Source organism: Ambystoma mexicanum, unplaced genomic scaffold (genome assembly GCF_040938575.1).
Source record: "Ambystoma mexicanum isolate Mex_15411 unplaced genomic scaffold, UKY_AmexF1_1 Mex_scaf34, whole genome shotgun sequence".
NCBI classification, from domain to species: Eukaryota; Metazoa; Chordata; class Amphibia; order Caudata; family Ambystomatidae; genus Ambystoma; species Ambystoma mexicanum.
This window is the reverse complement of record NW_027182449.1, coordinates 1,619,539-1,634,797: the sequence shown is the minus strand read 5'-3', so window position 1 is coordinate 1,634,797 and position 15,259 is coordinate 1,619,539. Positions and strand designations below refer to the sequence as shown.

General features: G+C 53.8%; 4 non-coding genes across 4 annotated transcripts; all 4 read right to left on the bottom strand.

Moving 5' to 3' along the window:
• Window positions 1-2,683: 2,683 nt before the first annotated feature.
• LOC138558892 (5S ribosomal RNA) lies at window positions 2,684-2,802 on the bottom strand. Its single transcript, XR_011299010.1, has one exon. It is a non-coding gene; the product is annotated as a 5S ribosomal RNA (ribosomal RNA).
• A 3,136-nt stretch (window positions 2,803-5,938) lies between these two features.
• Window positions 5,939-6,057, bottom strand: LOC138558891 (5S ribosomal RNA). The gene has a single exon (XR_011299009.1). It is a non-coding gene; the product is annotated as a 5S ribosomal RNA (ribosomal RNA).
• Window positions 6,058-10,172: 4,115 nt separating this feature from the next.
• LOC138558980 (5S ribosomal RNA) lies at window positions 10,173-10,291 on the bottom strand. Its single transcript, XR_011299098.1, has one exon. It is a non-coding gene; the product is annotated as a 5S ribosomal RNA (ribosomal RNA).
• Window positions 10,292-13,406: 3,115 nt separating this feature from the next.
• Window positions 13,407-13,525, bottom strand: LOC138558890 (5S ribosomal RNA). Its single transcript, XR_011299008.1, has one exon. It is a non-coding gene; the product is annotated as a 5S ribosomal RNA (ribosomal RNA).
• Window positions 13,526-15,259: the final 1,734 nt, after the last annotated feature.

The following is a 15,259-nucleotide window of genomic DNA, read 5'->3' as shown; positions in this document are numbered from 1 at the left end:
TGAGGCCCCCAGCCCAGCCCAGGCAGGCATCAGCTTAAGGCTGACTCTCTACCCCACTGCTGCCCCAAGTTGGTTTGGCAAAAGTTTGCAAAGAAGCTGCCCGTGAATTTACCTCAAGCCACACTAGCACTCACCCAGGCGTCAGTTCCTTACAAAAATAGAAAGCACCTCTAAAAAAAGAAGAAATAAACACACACACAATTTTCCTGCTGCGGTCTCCTCGACTCTTTGGAAGGCAGAGGGCGATGTTGGTTGAGGCCTTACCTTCTCAGGCTGGCGGCCTACAAGTCCAGGAAAGAAGCAGGCCCAGTAACAGCAACTGAGGCCCCCAGCCCAGCCACGCCTAGGCAGGCATCAGCGGAAGGCTGACTCTCTACCCCAGTGCTGCCCCAAGTTGTTTTGGCAAAAGTTTGCAAAGAAGCTGCCCGTAAATTTACCTCAAGCCACATTTACCTCAAGCCACACTAGCACTCACCCAGGCGTCGGTTCCTTACAAAAATAGAAAGCATCTCTAAAAAAGAAGAAATAAACACACACACAATTTTCCTGCTGGGGACTCCTCGACTCTTTGGAAGGCAGAGGGCGATGTTGGTTGAGGCCCTTACTTTCTCCGGCTGGTGGCCTACAAGTCCAGGAAAGAAGCAGGCCCAGTAACAGCAGCTGAGGCCCCCAGCCCAGCCACGCCTAGGCAGGCATCAGCAGAAGGCTGACTCTCTACCCCACTGCTGCCCCAAGTTGGTTTGGCAAAAGTTTGCAAAGAAGATGCCTGTAAATTTAACTCACGCCACACTAGCACTCACCCAGGCGTCAGTTCCTTACAAAAATAGAAAGCACCTCTAAAAAAAGAAGAAATAAACACACACACAATTTTCCTGCTGCGGTCTCCTCGACTCTTTGGAAGGCAGAGGGCGATGTTGGTTGAGGCCTTACCTTCTCAGGCTGGCGGCCTACAAGTCCAGGAAAGAAGCAGGCCCAGTAACAGCAACTGAGGCCCCCAGCCCAGCCACGCCTAGGCAGGCATCAGCGGAAGGCTGACTCTCTACCCCAGTGCTGCCCCAAGTTGGTTTGGCAAAAGTTTGCAAAGAAGCTGCCCGTAAATTTACCTCAAGCCACACTAGCACTCACCCAGGCGTCGGTTCCTTACAAAAATAGAAAGCATCTCTAAAAAAAGAAGAAATACACACACACAATTTTCCTGCTGGGGACACCTCGACTCTTTGGAAGGCAGAGGGCGATGTTGGTTGAGGCCCTTACCTTCTCGGGCTGGTGGCCTACAAGTCCAGGAAAGAAGCAGGCCCAGTAACAGCAGCTGAGGCCCCCAGACCAGCCCAGCCCAGGCAGGCATCAGCAGAAGGCTGACTCTCTACCCCACTGCTGCTCCAAGTTGGTTTGGCAAAAGTTTGCAAAGAAGATGCCTGTAAATTTAGCTCACGCCACACTAGCACTCACCCAGGCGTCGTTTCCTTACAAAAATAGAAAGCATCTCTAAAAAAGAAGAAATAAACACACACACAATTTTCCTGCTGGGGACTCCTCGACTCTTTGGAAGGCAGAGGGCGATGTTGGTTGAGGCCCTTACTTTCTCCGGCTGGTGGCCTACAAGTCCAGGAAAGAAGCAGGCCCAGTAACAGCAGCTGAGGCCCCCAGCCCAGCCACGCCTAGGCAGGCATCAGCAGAAGGCTGACTCTCTACCCCACTGCTGCCCCAAGTTGGTTTGGCAAAAGTTTGCAAAGAAGCTGCCCGTGAATTTACCTCAAGCCACACTAGCACTCACCCAGGCGTCAGTTCCTTACAAAAATAGAAAGAATCTCTAAAAAAGAAGAAATAAACACACACACAATTTTCCTGCTTCTATCCCCTCGACTCCTTGGAAGGCGGAGGGCAACCTTCGCCGCTGGTGGCCTTCACATGCAGGAAAGAAGCACACCCAGGAACAGCAGCTGAGGCTCCCAGCCCAGGCAGGCTTCAGCTGAAGGCCGACTTGGGAAGCACTGAGGCCAGACCCTGGGCTCCTGGGTCCCTCGGTTGAAGGCTCGAGGCCAGACCCCTTGGCTCCTGTGTCCCTTGGCTGAAGGCTCGACCAGTGCTCGACCAGGCTCGATCAGGCGAGATATTAGGTAGCATGGGGCCCAGCTGGGACTTCTAGGAAGCTTAGGGTGACGGCCGCTTCTGCCCCATCATCCAGAGGCCTGGCTATGGAGAGGCATGATGTGGCCTCCCTCCCTTCCTGCCTCTTGTAGGCACTTCTCCCCCGTGAGCACTTCCCGCTCCAGGTGTCCCCTTGTCTCCCAGGGTGCACTCTTCCTCTAGAGCCCACATATGCAGATGAGGCCCATCCACTTGCCTCCCCTAGCTGTAGGGGGCCTTGCGCGTCCACTGGAGAGAAAACGGGGAGACGCTGGAGGTGCTTTGCCAGGGACACGAGTGGCCCTTTCTGGCTGCATCCACCCACCCGAGGCGGCAAGCTGCTGCCCTGGCTTCAGTCTCCTGCTGCTGCTGCTCCAAGTTAGTTTGGCGACAACGTGTCCGCCTCTGACGGGGCTCTGCATTGGAGCGAGGGCTGCTGTCTGCCCCTGTGCCTTTTTCACGCGCCGTGTTTGTTAAAATTAAAAGCGGAATGGAGGAAAAATGTAGTTCAAGACGGAGAAGACGAACGCCGCCTATCGGGCACAGAGTAGCAAAATGCCTACAGCACCTGGTATTCCCAGGCGGTCTCCCATCCAAGTACTAACCAGGCCCGACCCTGCTTAGCTTCCGAGATCGGACGAGATCGGGCGCATTCAGGGTGGTATGGCCGTAGGCGAAGAGTGCGCCGATTCCGAGCCTCTTGTGCTGTGTCGGCTCCTCCGACGTCCACTGCCCTCTTGCAAGGCTGAACGCTGTCCTCTGCAGTGTGCTTCTGCCCTTCTTTTTGCCTCAAGCTCAGGAGCCACAGCTGCCAGCTTGGAAAAGCAACGAGCAGCTCCATGCACCCACTTTTGAAATACCCACTTGCCTACTCATGTTTGCAAAGAAAGTGTCTGTAAATTCAGGCCAAGCCACACTTGCACTCACTCACCCAAGCATCCGTTCCTTACAAAACTTTAAAAAAAAACTCGGAAAGAAAGATGGAAATAAACACACACACAATTTTCCTGCTGGGGGCTCCTCGACGCTTTGGAAGGCAGAGGGTGATGTTGGTTGAGGCCCTTACCATATCGGGCTGGTGGCCTACAAGTCCAGGAAAGAAGCAGGCCCAGTAACAGCAGCTGAGGCCCCCAGCCCAGCCCAGGCAGGCATCAGCTTAAGGCTGACTCTCTACCCCACTGCTGCCCCAAGTTGGTTTGGCAAAAGTTTGCAAAGAAGCTGCCCGTGAATTTACCTCAAGCCACACTAGCACTCACCCAGGCGTCAGTTCCTTACAAAAATAGAAAGCACCTCTAAAAAAAGAAGAAATAAACACACACACAATTTTCCTGCTGCGGTCTCCTCGACTCTTTGGAAGGCAGAGGGCGATGTTGGTTGAGGCCTTACCTTCTCAGGCTGGCGGCCTACAAGTCCAGGAAAGAAGCAGGCCCAGTAACAGCAACTGAGGCCCCCAGCCCAGCCACGCCTAGGCAGGCATCAGCGGAAGGCTGACTCTCTACCCCAGTGCTGCCCCAAGTTGTTTTGGCAAAAGTTTGCAAAGAAGCTGCCCGTAAATTTACCTCAAGCCACATTTACCTCAAGCCACACTAGCACTCACCCAGGCGTCGGTTCCTTACAAAAATAGAAAGCATCTCTAAAAAAGAAGAAATAAACACACACACAATTTTCCTGCTGGGGACTCCTCGACTCTTTGGAAGGCAGAGGGCGATGTTGGTTGAGGCCCTTACTTTCTCCGGCTGGTGGCCTACAAGTCCAGGAAAGAAGCAGGCCCAGTAACAGCAGCTGAGGCCCCCAGCCCAGCCACGCCTAGGCAGGCATCAGCAGAAGGCTGACTCTCTACCCCACTGCTGCCCCAAGTTGGTTTGGCAAAAGTTTGCAAAGAAGATGCCTGTAAATTTAACTCACGCCACACTAGCACTCACCCAGGCGTCAGTTCCTTACAAAAATAGAAAGCACCTCTAAAAAAAGAAGAAATAAACACACACACAATTTTCCTGCTGCGGTCTCCTCGACTCTTTGGAAGGCAGAGGGCGATGTTGGTTGAGGCCTTACCTTCTCAGGCTGGCGGCCTACAAGTCCAGGAAAGAAGCAGGCCCAGTAACAGCAACTGAGGCCCCCAGCCCAGCCACGCCTAGGCAGGCATCAGCGGAAGGCTGACTCTCTACCCCAGTGCTGCCCCAAGTTGGTTTGGCAAAAGTTTGCAAAGAAGCTGCCCGTAAATTTACCTCAAGCCACACTAGCACTCACCCAGGCGTCGGTTCCTTACAAAAATAGAAAGCATCTCTAAAAAAAGAAGAAATACACACACACAATTTTCCTGCTGGGGACACCTCGACTCTTTGGAAGGCAGAGGGCGATGTTGGTTGAGGCCCTTACCTTCTCGGGCTGGTGGCCTACAAGTCCAGGAAAGAAGCAGGCCCAGTAACAGCAGCTGAGGCCCCCAGACCAGCCCAGCCCAGGCAGGCATCAGCAGAAGGCTGACTCTCTACCCCACTGCTGCTCCAAGTTGGTTTGGCAAAAGTTTGCAAAGAAGATGCCTGTAAATTTAGCTCACGCCACACTAGCACTCACCCAGGCGTCGTTTCCTTACAAAAATAGAAAGCATCTCTAAAAAAGAAGAAATAAACACACACACAATTTTCCTGCTGGGGACTCCTCGACTCTTTGGAAGGCAGAGGGCGATGTTGGTTGAGGCCCTTACTTTCTCCGGCTGGTGGCCTACAAGTCCAGGAAAGAAGCAGGCCCAGTAACAGCAGCTGAGGCCCCCAGCCCAGCCACGCCTAGGCAGGCATCAGCAGAAGGCTGACTCTCTACCCCACTGCTGCCCCAAGTTGGTTTGGCAAAAGTTTGCAAAGAAGCTGCCCGTGAATTTACCTCAAGCCACACTAGCACTCACCCAGGCGTCAGTTCCTTACAAAAATAGAAAGAATCTCTAAAAAAGAAGAAATAAACACACACACAATTTTCCTGCTTCTATCCCCTCGACTCCTTGGAAGGCGGAGGGCAACCTTCGCCGCTGGTGGCCTTCACATGCAGGAAAGAAGCACACCCAGGAACAGCAGCTGAGGCTCCCAGCCCAGGCAGGCTTCAGCTGAAGGCCGACTTGGGAAGCACTGAGGCCAGACCCTGGGCTCCTGGGTCCCTCGGTTGAAGGCTCGAGGCCAGACCCCTTGGCTCCTGTGTCCCTTGGCTGAAGGCTCGACCAGTGCTCGACCAGGCTCGATCAGGCGAGATATTAGGTAGCATGGGGCCCAGCTGGGACTTCTAGGAAGCTTAGGGTGACGGCCGCTTCTGCCCCATCATCCAGAGGCCTGGCTATGGAGAGGCATGATGTGGCCTCCCTCCCTTCCTGCCTCTTGTAGGCACTTCTCCCCCGTGAGCACTTCCCGCTCCAGGTGTCCCCTTGTCTCCCAGGGTGCACTCTTCCTCTAGAGCCCACATATGCAGATGAGGCCCATCCACTTGCCTCCCCTAGCTGTAGGGGGCCTTGCGCGTCCACTGGAGAGAAAACGGGGAGACGCTGGAGGTGCTTTGCCAGGGACACGAGTGGCCCTTTCTGGCTGCATCCACCCACCCGAGGCGGCAAGCTGCTGCCCTGGCTTCAGTCTCCTGCTGCTGCTGCTGCTGCTCCAAGTTAGTTTGGCGACAACGTGTCCGCCTCTGACGGGGCTCTGCATTGGAGCGAGGGCTGCTGTCTGCCCCTGTGCCTTTTTCACGCGCCGTGTTTGTTAAAATTAAAAGCGGAATGGAGGAAAAATGTAGTTCAAGACGGAGAAGACGAACTCCGCCTATCGGGCACAGAGTAGCAAAATGCCTACAGCACCTGGTATTCCCAGGCGGTCTCCCATCCAAGTACTAACCAGGCCCGACCCTGCTTAGCTTCCGAGATCGGACGAGATCGGGCGCATTCAGGGTGGTATGGCCGTAGGCGAAGAGTGCGCCGATTCCGAGCCTCTTGTGCTGTGTCGGCTCCTCCGACGTCCACTGCCCTCTTGCAAGGCTGAACGCTGTCCTCTGCAGTGTGCTTCTGCCCTTCTTTTTGCCTCAAGCTCAGGAGCCACAGCTGCCAGCTTGGAAAAGCAACGAGCAGCTCCATGCACCCACTTTTGAAATACCCACTTGCCTACTCATGTTTGCAAAGAAAGTGTCTGTAAATTCAGGCCAAGCCACACTTGCACTCACTCACCCAAGCATCCGTTCCTTACAAAACTTTAAAAAAAAACTCGGAAAGAAAGATGGAAATAAACACACACACAATTTTCCTGCTGGGGGCTCCTCGACGCTTTGGAAGGCAGAGGGTGATGTTGGTTGAGGCCCTTACCATATCGGGCTGGTGACCTACAAGTCCAGGAAAGAAGCAGGCCCAGTAACAGCAGCTGAGGCCCCCAGCCCAGCCCAGCCCAGGCAGGCATCAGCTTAAGGCTGACTCTCTACCCCACTGCTGCCCCAAGTTGGTTTGGCAAAAGTTTGCAAAGAAGCTGCCCGTGAATTTACCTCAAGCCACACTAGCACTCACCCAGGCGTCAGTTCCTTACAAAAATAGAAAGCACCTCTAAAAAAAGAAGAAATAAACACACACACAATTTTCCTGCTGCGGTCTCCTCGACTCTTTGGAAGGCAGAGGGCGATGTTGGTTGAGGCCTTACCTTCTCAGGCTGGCGGCCTACAAGTCCAGGAAAGAAGCAGGCCCAGTAACAGCAACTGAGGCCCCCAGCCCAGCCACGCCTAGGCAGGCATCAGCGGAAGGCTGACTCTCTACCCCAGTGCTGCCCCAAGTTGTTTTGGCAAAAGTTTGCAAAGAAGCTGCCCGTAAATTTACCTCAAGCCACACTAGCACTCACCCAGGCGTCGGTTCCTTACAAAAATAGAAAGCATCTCTAAAAAAGAAGAAATAAACACACACACAATTTTCCTGCTGGGGACTCCTCGACTCTTTGGAAGGCAGAGGGCGATGTTGGTTGAGGCCCTTACTTTCTCCGGCTGGTGGCCTACAAGTCCAGGAAAGAAGCAGGCCCAGTAACAGCAGCTGAGGCCCCCAGCCCAGCCACGCCTAGGCAGGCATCAGCAGAAGGCTGACTCTCTACCCCACTGCTGCCCCAAGTTGGTTTGGCAAAAGTTTGCAAAGAAGATGCCTGTAAATTTAACTCACGCCACACTAGCACTCACCCAGGCGTCAGTTCCTTACAAAAATAGAAAGCACCTCTAAAAAAAGAAGAAATAAACACACACACAATTTTCCTGCTGCGGTCTCCTCGACTCTTTGGAAGGCAGAGGGCGATGTTGGTTGAGGCCTTACCTTCTCAGGCTGGCGGCCTACAAGTCCAGGAAAGAAGCAGGCCCAGTAACAGCAACTGAGGCCCCCAGCCCAGCCACGCCTAGGCAGGCATCAGCGGAAGGCTGACTCTCTACCCCAGTGCTGCCCCAAGTTGGTTTGGCAAAAGTTTGCAAAGAAGCTGCCCGTGAATTTACCTCAAGCCACACTAGCACTCACCCAGGCGTCAGTTCCTTACAAAAATAGAAAGCACCTCTAAAAAAAGAAGAAATAAACACACACACAATTTTCCTGCTGCGGTCTCCTCGACTCTTTGGAAGGCAGAGGGCGATGTTGGTTGAGGCCTTACCTTCTCAGGCTGGCGGCCTACAAGTCCAGGAAAGAAGCAGGCCCAGTAACAGCAACTGAGGCCCCCAGCCCAGCCACGCCTAGGCAGGCATCAGCGGAAGGCTGACTCTCTACCCCAGTGCTGCCCCAAGTTGTTTTGGCAAAAGTTTGCAAAGAAGCTGCCCGTAAATTTACCTCAAGCCACATTTACCTCAAGCCACACTAGCACTCACCCAGGCGTCGGTTCCTTACAAAAATAGAAAGCATCTCTAAAAAAGAAGAAATAAACACACACACAATTTTCCTGCTGGGGACTCCTCGACTCTTTGGAAGGCAGAGGGCGATGTTGGTTGAGGCCCTTACTTTCTCCGGCTGGTGGCCTACAAGTCCAGGAAAGAAGCAGGCCCAGTAACAGCAGCTGAGGCCCCCAGCCCAGCCACGCCTAGGCAGGCATCAGCAGAAGGCTGACTCTCTACCCCACTGCTGCCCCAAGTTGGTTTGGCAAAAGTTTGCAAAGAAGATGCCTGTAAATTTAACTCACGCCACACTAGCACTCACCCAGGCTTCAGTTCCTTACAAAAATAGAAAGCACCTCTAAAAAAAGAAGAAATAAACACACACACAATTTTCCTGCTGCGGTCTCCTCGACTCTTTGGAAGGCAGAGGGCGATGTTGGTTGAGGCCTTACCTTCTCAGGCTGGCGGCCTACAAGTCCAGGAAAGAAGCAGGCCCAGTAACAGCAACTGAGGCCCCCAGCCCAGCCACGCCTAGGCAGGCATCAGCGGAAGGCTGACTCTCTACCCCAGTGCTGCCCCAAGTTGGTTTGGCAAAAGTTTGCAAAGAAGCTGCCCGTAAATTTACCTCAAGCCACACTAGCACTCACCCAGGCGTCGGTTCCTTACAAAAATAGAAAGCATCTCTAAAAAAAGAAGAAATACACGCACACAATTTTCCTGCTGGGGACACCTCGACTCTTTGGAAGGCAGAGGGCGATGTTGGTTGAGGCCCTTACCTTCTCGGGCTGGTGGCCTACAAGTCCAGGAAAGAAGCAGGCCCAGTAACAGCAGCTGAGGCCCCCAGACCAGCCCAGCCCAGGCATCAGCAGAAGGCTGACTCTCTACCCCACTGCTGCTCCAAGTTGGTTTGGCAAAAGTTTGCAAAGAAGATGCCTGTAAATTTAGCTCACGCCACACTAGCACTCACCCAGGCGTCGTTTCCTTACAAAAATAGAAAGCATCTCTAAAAAAGAAGAAATAAACACACACACAATTTTCCTGCTGGGGACTCCTCGACTCTTTGGAAGGCAGAGGGCGATGTTGGTTGAGGCCCTTACTTTCTCCGGCTGGTGGCCTACAAGTCCAGGAAAGAAGCAGGCCCAGTAACAGCAGCTGAGGCCCCCAGCCCAGCCACGCCTAGGCAGGCATCAGCAGAAGGCTGACTCTCTACCCCACTGCTGCCCCAAGTTGGTTTGGCAAAAGTTTGCAAAGAAGCTGCCCGTGAATTTACCTCAAGCCACACTAGCACTCACCCAAGCGTCAGTTCCTTACAAAAATAGAAAGAATCTCTAAAAAAGAAGAAATAAACACACACACAATTTTCCTGCTTCTATCCCCTCGACTCCTTGGAAGGCGGAGGGCAACCTTCGCCGCTGGTGGCCTTCACATGCAGGAAAGAAGCACACCCAGGAACAGCAGCTGAGGCTCCCAGCCCAGGCAGGCTTCAGCTGAAGGCCGACTTGGGAAGCACTGAGGCCAGACCCTGGGCTCCTGGGTCCCTCGGTTGAAGGCTCGAGGCCAGACCCCTTGGCTCCTGTGTCCCTTGGCTGAAGGCTCGACCAGTGCTCGACCAGGCTCGATCAGGCGAGATATTAGGTAGCATGGGGCCCAGCTGGGACTTCTAGGAAGCTTAGGGTGACGGCCGCTTCTGCCCCATCATCCAGAGGCCTGGCTATGGAGAGGCATGATGTGGCCTCCCTCCCTTCCTGCCTCTTGTAGGCACTTCTCCCCCGTGAGCACTTCCCGCTCCAGGTGTCCCCTTGTCTCCCAGGGTGCACTCTTCCTCTAGAGCCCACATATGCAGATGAGGCCCATCCACTTGCCTCCCCTAGCTGTAGGGGGCCTTGCGCGTCCACTGGAGAGAAAACGGGGAGACGCTGGAGGTGCTTTGCCAGGGACACGAGTGGCCCTTTCTGGCTGCATCCACCCACCCGAGGCGGCAAGCTGCTGCCCTGGCTTCAGTCTCCTGCTGCTGCTGCTGCTGCTGCTCCAAGTTAGTTTGGCGACAACGTGTCCGCCTCTGACGGGGCTCTGCATTGGAGCGAGGGCTGCTGTCTGCCCCTGTGCCTTTTTCACGCGCCGTGTTTGTTAAAATTAAAAGCGGAATGGAGGAAAAATGTAGTTCAAGACGGAGAAGACGAACGCCGCCTATCGGGCACAGAGTAGCAAAATGCCTACAGCACCTGGTATTCCCAGGCGGTCTCCCATCCAAGTACTAACCAGGCCCGACCCTGCTTAGCTTCCGAGATCGGACGAGATCGGGCGCATTCAGGGTGGTATGGCCGTAGGTGAAGAGTGCGCCGATTCCGAGCCTCTTGTGCTGTGTCGGCTCCTCCGACGTCCACTGCCCTCTTGCAAGGCTGAACGCTGTCCTCTGCAGTGTGCTTCTGCCCTTCTTTTTGCCTCAAGCTCAGGAGCCACAGCTGCCAGCTTGGAAAAGCAACGAGCAGCTCCATGCACCCACTTTTGAAATACCCACTTGCCTACTCATGTTTGCAAAGAAAGTGTCTGTAAATTCAGGCCAAGCCACACTTGCACTCACTCACCCAAGCATCCGTTCCTTACAAAACTTTAAAAAAAAACTCGGAAAGAAAGATGGAAATAAACACACACACAATTTTCCTGCTGGGGGCTCCTCGACGCTTTGGAAGGCAGAGGGTGATGTTGGTTGAGGCCCTTACCATATCGGGCTGGTGACCTACAAGTCCAGGAAAGAAGCAGGCCCAGTAACAGCAGCTGAGGCCCCCAGCCCAGCCCAGCCCAGGCAGGCATCAGCTTAAGGCTGACTCTCTACCCCACTGCTGCCCCAAGTTGGTTTGGCAAAAGTTTGCAAAGAAGCTGCCCGTGAATTTACCTCAAGCCACACTAGCACTCACCCAGGCGTCAGTTCCTTACAAAAATAGAAAGCACCTCTAAAAAAAGAAGAAATAAACACACACACAATTTTCCTGCTGCGGTCTCCTCGACTCTTTGGAAGGCAGAGGGCGATGTTGGTTGAGGCCTTACCTTCTCAGGCTGGTGGCCTACAAGTCCAGGAAAGAAGCAGGCCCAGTAACAGCAACTGAGGCCCCCAGCCCAGCCACGCCTAGGCAGGCATCAGCGGAAGGCTGACTCTCTACCCCAGTGCTGCCCCAAGTTGTTTTGGCAAAAGTTTGCAAAGAAGCTGCCCGTAAATTTACCTCAAGCCACACTAGCACTCACCCAGGCGTCGGTTCCTTACAAAAATAGAAAGCATCTCTAAAAAAGAAGAAATAAACACACACACAATTTTCCTGCTGGGGACTCCTCGACTCTTTGGAAGGCAGAGGGCGATGTTGGTTGAGGCCCTTACTTTCTCCGGCTGGTGGCCTACAAGTCCAGGAAAGAAGCAGGCCCAGTAACAGCAGCTGAGGCCCCCAGCCCAGCCACGCCTAGGCAGGCATCAGCAGAAGGCTGACTCTCTACCCCACTGCTGCCCCAAGTTGGTTTGGCAAAAGTTTGCAAAGAAGATGCCTGTAAATTTAACTCACGCCACACTAGCACTCACCCAGGCGTCAGTTCCTTACAAAAATAGAAAGCACCTCTAAAAAAAGAAGAAATAAACACACACACAATTTTCCTGCTGCGGTCTCCTCGACTCTTTGGAAGGCAGAGGGCGATGTTGGTTGAGGCCTTACCTTCTCAGGCTGGCGGCCTACAAGTCCAGGAAAGAAGCAGGCCCAGTAACAGCAACTGAGGCCCCCAGCCACGCCTAGGCAGGCATCAGCGGAAGGCTGACTCTCTACCCCAGTGCTGCCCCAAGTTGGTTTGGCAAAAGTTTGCAAAGAAGCTGCCCGTAAATTTACCTCAAGCCACACTAGCACTCACCCAGGCGTCGGTTCCTTACAAAAATAGAAAGCATCTCTAAAAAAAGAAGAAATACACACACACAATTTTCCTGCTGGGGACACCTCGACTCTTTGGAAGGCAGAGGGCGATGTTGGTTGAGGCCCTTACCTTCTCGGGCTGGTGGCCTACAAGTCCAGGAAAGAAGCAGGCCCAGTAACAGCAGCTGAGGCCCCCAGACCAGCCCAGCCCAGGCAGGCATCAGCAGAAGGCTGACTCTCTACCCCACTGCTGCTCCAAGTTGGTTTGGCAAAAGTTTGCAAAGAAGATGCCTGTAAATTTAGCTCACGCCACACTAGCACTCACCCAGGCGTCGTTTCCTTACAAAAATAGAAAGCATCTCTAAAAAAGAAGAAATAAACACACACACAATTTTCCTGCTGGGGACTCCTCGACTCTTTGGAAGGCAGAGGGCGATGTTGGTTGAGGCCCTTACTTTCTCCGGCTGGTGGCCTACAAGTCCAGGAAAGAAGCAGGCCCAGTAACAGCAGCTGAGGCCCCCAGCCCAGCCACGCCTAGGCAGGCATCAGCAGAAGGCTGACTCTCTACCCCACTGCTGCCCCAAGTTGGTTTGGCAAAAGTTTGCAAAGAAGCTGCCCGTGAATTTACCTCAAGCCACACTAGCACTCATCCAGGCGTCAGTTCCTTGCAAAAATAGAAAGCACCTCTAAAAAAAGAAGAAATAAACACACACACAATTTTCCTGCTGCGGTCTCCTCGACTCCTTAGAAGGCGGAGGGCAACCTTCGCCGCTGGTGGCCTTCACATGCAGGAAAGAAGCACACCCAGGAACAGCAGCTGAGGCTCCCAGCCCAGGCAGGCTTCAGCTGAAGGCCGACTTGGGAAGCACTGAGGCCAGACCCTGGGCTCCTGGGTCCCTCGGCTGAAGGCTCGAGGCCAGACCCCTTGGCTCCTGTGTCCCTTGGCTGAAGGCTCGACCAGTGCTCGACCAGGCTCGATCAGGCGAGATATTAGGTAGCATGGGGCCCAGCTGGGACTTCTAGGAAGCTTAGGGTGACGGCCGCTTCTGCCCCATCATCCAGAGGCCTGGCTATGGAGAGGCATGATGTGGCCTCCCTCCCTTCCTGCCTCTTGTAGGCACTTCTCCCCCGTGAGCACTTCCCGCTCCAGGTGTCCCCTTGTCTCCCAGGGTGCACTCTTCCTCTAGAGCCCACATATGCAGATGAGGCCCATCCACTTGCCTCCCCTAGCTGTAGGGGGCCTTGCGCGTCCACTGGAGAGAAAACGGGGAGACGCTGGAGGTGCTTTGCCAGGGACACGAGTGGCCCTTTCTGGCTGCATCCACCCACCCGAGGCGGCAAGCTGCTGCCCTGGCTTCAGTCTCCTGCTGCTGCTGCTCCAAGTTAGTTTGGCGACAACGTGTCCGCCTCTGACGGGGCTCTGCATTGGAGCGAGGGCTGCTGTCTGCCCCTGTGCCTTTTTCACGCGCCGTGTTTGTTAAAATTAAAAGCGGAATGGAGGAAAAATGTAGTTCAAGACGGAGAAGACGAACGCCGCCTATCGGGCACAGAGTAGCAAAATGCCTACAGCACCTGGTATTCCCAGGCGGTCTCCCATCCAAGTACTAACCAGGCCCGACCCTGCTTAGCTTCCGAGATCGGACGAGATCGGGCGCATTCAGGGTGGTATGGCCGTAGGCGAAGAGTGCGCAGATTCCGAGCCTCTTGTGCTGTGTCGGCTCCTCCGACGTCCACTGCCCTCTTGCAAGGCTGAACGCTGTCCTCTGCAGTGTGCTTCTGCCCTTCTTTTTGCCTCAAGCTCAGGAGCCACAGCTGCCAGCTTGGAAAAGCAACGAGCAGCTCCATGCACCCACTTTTGAAATACCCACTTGCCTACTCATGTTTGCAAAGAAAGTGTCTGTAAATTCAGGCCAAGCCACACTTGCACTCACTCACCCAAGCATCCGTTCCTTACAAAACTTTAAAAAAAAACTCGGAAAGAAAGATGGAAATAAACACACACACAATTTTCCTGCTGGGGGCTCCTCGACGCTTTGGAAGGCAGAGGGTGATGTTGGTTGAGGCCCTTACCATATCGGGCTGGTGGCCTACAAGTCCAGGAAAGAAGCAGGCCCAGTAACAGCAGCTGAGGCCCCCAGCCCAGCCCAGGCAGGCATCAGCTTAAGGCTGACTCTCTACCCCACTGCTGCCCCAAGTTGGTTTGGCAAAAGTTTGCAAAGAAGCTGCCCGTGAATTTACCTCAAGCCACACTAGCACTCACCCAGGCGTCAGTTCCTTACAAAAATAGAAAGCACCTCTAAAAAAAGAAGAAATAAACACACACACAATTTTCCTGCTGCGGTCTCCTCGACTCTTTGGAAGGCAGAGGGCGATGTTGGTTGAGGCCTTACCTTCTCAGGCTGGCGGCCTACAAGTCCAGGAAAGAAGCAGGCCCAGTAACAGCAACTGAGGCCCCCAGCCCAGCCACGCCTAGGCAGGCATCAGCGGAAGGCTGACTCTCTACCCCAGTGCTGCCCCAAGTTGTTTTGGCAAAAGTTTGCAAAGAAGCTGCCCGTAAATTTACCTCAAGCCACATTTACCTCAAGCCACACTAGCACTCACCCAGGCGTCGGTTCCTTACAAAAATAGAAAGCATCTCTAAAAAAGAAGAAATAAACACACACACAATTTTCCTGCTGGGGACTCCTCGACTCTTTGGAAGGCAGAGGGCGATGTTGGTTGAGGCCCTTACTTTCTCCGGCTGGTGGCCTACAAGTCCAGGAAAGAAGCAGGCCCAGTAACAGCAGCTGAGGCCCCCAGCCCAGCCACGCCTAGGCAGGCATCAGCAGAAGGCTGACTCTCTACCCCACTGCTGCCCCAAGTTGGTTTGGCAAAAGTTTGCAAAGAAGATGCCTGTAAATTTAACTCACGCCACACTAGCACTCACCCAGGCGTCAGTTCCTTACAAAAATAGAAAGCACCTCTAAAAAAAGAAGAAATAAACACACACACAATTTTCCTGCTGCGGTCTCCTCGACTCTTTGGAAGGCAGAGGGCGATGTTGGTTGAGGCCTTACCTTCTCAGGCTGGCGGCCTACAAGTCCAGGAAAGAAGCAGGCCCAGTAACAGCAACTGAGGCCCCCAGCCCAGCCACGCCTAGGCAGGCATCAGCGGAAGGCTGACTCTCTACCCCAGTGCTGCCCCAAGTTGGTTTGGCAAAAGTTTGCAAAGAAGCTGCCCGTGAATTTACCTCAAGCCACACTAGCACTCACCCAGGCGTCAGTTCCTTACAAAAATAGAAAGAATCTCTAAAAAAGAAGAAATAAACACACACACAATTTTCCTGCTTCTATCCCCTCGACTCCTTGGAAGGCGGAGGGCAACCTTCGCCGCTGGTGGCCTTCACATGCAGGAAAGAAGCACACCCAGGAACA